This window comes from Lolium rigidum, chromosome 3 (genome assembly GCF_022539505.1).
Source record: "Lolium rigidum isolate FL_2022 chromosome 3, APGP_CSIRO_Lrig_0.1, whole genome shotgun sequence".
NCBI classification, from domain to species: Eukaryota; Viridiplantae; Streptophyta; class Magnoliopsida; order Poales; family Poaceae; genus Lolium; species Lolium rigidum.
The window spans coordinates 302,423,331-302,427,048 of NC_061510.1; the positions used below are offsets into that span (position 1 = coordinate 302,423,331).

General features: G+C 39.9%; 1 long non-coding RNA gene across 1 annotated transcript; it reads right to left on the minus strand.

The window, feature by feature from the left end:
* Window positions 1-467: 467 nt before the first annotated feature.
* LOC124699762 lies at window positions 468-3,503 on the minus strand. Its single transcript, XR_007001508.1, has 5 exons — window positions 2,358-3,503; window positions 2,220-2,285; window positions 1,377-1,854; window positions 1,071-1,239; window positions 468-517 (listed from the first exon to the last, which is right to left on the minus strand). It is a non-coding gene; the product is annotated as an uncharacterized LOC124699762 (long non-coding RNA).
* Between the last annotated feature and the right edge of the window lie 215 nt (window positions 3,504-3,718).

Consider the following 3,718-nt stretch of genomic DNA (forward strand, 5'->3'; position numbering starts at 1 on the left):
TTCAAGATGCTAGTTTGACTGAAGCTATTCCTGGTCATGGAAGGGCAAAGAATACGAATATTGGCAATTCAGTTTTTATCGAATTGTCAAATGTAGGTAATAGTCTATATGGGCATAATGATTGCACCAGAAAGCAATTGAAAAAACTACCAATAATATCTAGTGGTGAATCACAATCTTCAGGATATCCAACCGAGAACAAAAAATATATCTAAGCCAACAGAGCCTCCAACAGCAAGCAGAAGTGTTGTGTTGCCGAACAAGCATTTTCTTACATATCTCAATTAGCATTTGAATTGTATATAAGATTCCCAAAAGATATGATTATTTGCATTAAAAAGGCCTCTCGCTTTTACCTTAGCAAGTGGCAAGCGGATGCGCCTATTTCTTGCATAATGCGGGTGAAAACAGAGGGGAAAGGGTAAAGAACAACAAAACTTTCCACTTGGATGCAGCCCCATACGATGCGGATCAGGAGCATGGCTGGAGTGGACTGTTGTCGATATCGCCCCATGGCCTACAGTAACAAAGAGGATCAATGCGAGATATCAGATGCGTCGATTGATAGGGACATGGCCGCTGAGCCAAGAACTTGCCAGATATTTATAACTTACAATAAACTCTGGTCAGAATTGTTAAGCATGACACTTAATTTCAGGAATAGAGTGGAGGTTCAGCGGCATTCATTATTGATACCCAAAGAACAAAAGCCAATCACCACAAATGCTTCAATACGCGGATCCGCGATAAAAAGATCACGAACATGGAACATAATTAAGAAACTGCTGTCATTTACTACATTCATAGCATTTGTGTTCCCAAATTAAATGCTCAGTTGGGATTACGGTGTCCCTTTACATAATCTAGTTATGACCGGGTTGTAGTAATAGGAAAAGCCTCGAGTAACAAGTGTAAATTCGAATATAACATATAGAATCAAAACTGATGCAATAAATAAATTTTTGGATCAACAGATTGGTAGGAACCACAAACTCAATCAACTATAGAACTGGATTCGTGGCCTGTAGGAACGAAATGAAAAACATGAATAAGGGGGAGAGATTACTCACCTAGAGACAAATAAATCAAAATGGGAAGTTGTTTAGCTGGTGCTTATGATCTTCGGTTAGGCATGTGACACCAGATGTGGAGAGACAAGCAAGATCTTTCCCATCACCTCACTGCATAACATCACCAGAAGGAGGAGCTCATATAGACCTTCCAAATCCTTGCCACCACCTTTAAAGAAGTAATCAATGAACTAAGTTAAAGAGGTAGCAGCAGTACCAAACCAAGATAATCTAGGAAATAAGTTAAAGAGGTAATCAAGCAGTAAAAAATCAAGAATACTCTAAAACAATTAGAAGTAAGCTCACATATCTAGAAGGTAAAACGCAAGGAACTAATCTCCTCTCCTATCCTGGCAGAACCAGATGAAATACCAGGCTTGGGCATGTCAGTCATAATAAGCAACAAGGAATATCGTGCTCTTGAGGTTCTCGCAGGTATCTTGGTAGTTATACTTGGCGTCCTCCCACGAAAAACTCAAAAAGGTCCCTGCTAATAAATAAACATCATATGCAGCAGAATGTTTTCCGATGTCGGGGTTTCATCGCACACAGATCAAGAGAAACAACAAGAAATTAGGATGCAACGATCCTTACAAAGAGAAATAAACTCAAAAGGAAAACAAACAAATATGAGCAATGTATATAAATAAAACCAAGCACAAATCTTATTAGACCGCTGAAAGTAATATGCCACAAAAATGTCAAACCAGGGTCCTGTCGTACTTCTCCATCAACCCTGTTACCATTGTCTTGAAGGCCATGGCTCCATTCTCCACTCCTAGAGCTGACGAGAAGTATGGACATAGTGAAATCAGGCCAAGTTCAGGCTGTGAATGTGAACCAGCCGAATTCATATAAGAAAAAAAACATGGTACAAACAACTTGTATATCTCTATCAAATGGAATCTTTCCTGATACATGTCAGCAATAATAAAAACGAAATACATAATCTAAATAAGTTGATCCGCAAGTGAATCACTACCAATCTGTATGAACCAACTTGAATGGCTGAATCATGGGGGTTGTTCATTCCATCAAACATGTGACAAGCACACAACAGAGATAGTAGAACAAGCCCACTATCCATACATATTTCCACAACAATCAGGTTTACACCTCTGATTTTTAAGGGGGCAGGAATCACCAAACCTGAAGAAGGTTGCTATTGGGCTTCTTCTTGGTCACCGGATCGGTCCTCCTAACCCTCTCATTCTCCTGCAGAGAGATAGAGAGAGGGGTCAAATCACAGAACGGGAATATGGCAGGAGACGGAAAATCTGAGCGCACCTCTTCTCGTCGAAAGTGTTAGCTTTTCCCCACCGCCACAACCGGCGGTGTGGCCACTCACCCCATAGTTATTTACAATAACTTCATAGTGAGCAGTAAAATTATTTACAGAAGCAAGTATGCTAGGTGGAACAAAATGTCCGCAATACATGAAGTGTAAAAGGAGAAAACAACATTTTGTTAATTCCAAATCAGGACATCTCGAAAATGCCAGCGAAGCTGAGATGATCTGATTTCAATCAATTTCAATAGAATATGATTACCAGAGTAACACCAAAATACTAAAGGCTCACAAACCTACAAGAACTTGTGCTTCTGGGAACAGTGACTCAGAGCACACATGGTGTTCCTGTAGGACCTGAGATGCACAAGTAAATTCGGATCAGCAGCAGTAGCATCCCATACCTAGCACTGGAAAAACAAGCAGCATCCCGCATGAGATTAAAAGTGTTATCTAATCATGGCATAGCTAACAACAACATGCTGAGATAGATGACACAATAGTCTATATAATGGTTCGAGAATTACTATCAGCATTGCATCACATCATTACACAAGACTACGATAGTGACCGAAGAGAGGAAGTAAGTAACTCAATGATGTCAGCCTATCGCACCTCTGTTGATTTCTAGCTGCAGAAAGAAGTGAATCAACACTGATCTGAGAGAGATACTCTCGATCATCAGCACCTAATCAGCCGAGTACTGGAGCTTGGTATTCACATTTTCATATGTGACAGCATAACGGGTGCCCATATGTAAGAATTAGAAATTCAAACGATCGATATTAGATATAAATGGCACCACTTACTTTGCTTCTCTATCGCAGCTAGCAGACCCACACAGACAACACCTCCAGTAGCTGGTAACGAACATGCTCTACCTCAATTCCTAGGGAAGTGAGATACTGACCAAAAGGAAACGGTAGTGAGGCAAGGATATAAACCATATGCAAATTCTCTTACATCTACTTATATATTCTAGCACCTACTCTCATAGTATAAACTTCACACGGGATTGTAGGTAATTTATATCTATGACCCAAGATAGAGGAAATAATTTCAATTGATATTTGATTTGTTTTCTTCTTTCTTAGATATGATGGAAAGGTAGCACCATCCATTCATTATTCTAAGAATTGTCACAAATTTATCGGTGTCACAAAGCAGAGGTTGATAATGTGCCGGTGTTGACCTTACATGACCTGTTGTTTCGTTGGAAGATAGACTCGGCCACAAAATGCCACCAACATCCGAAAGAGAAAGAGAGCAGACCAACATTCATCAGCCTATACTGAACATCAATATACAGGAGGTCAAGTGGCAAGGCATCAATATACAGGAGGTCGTGAACCAATATGTC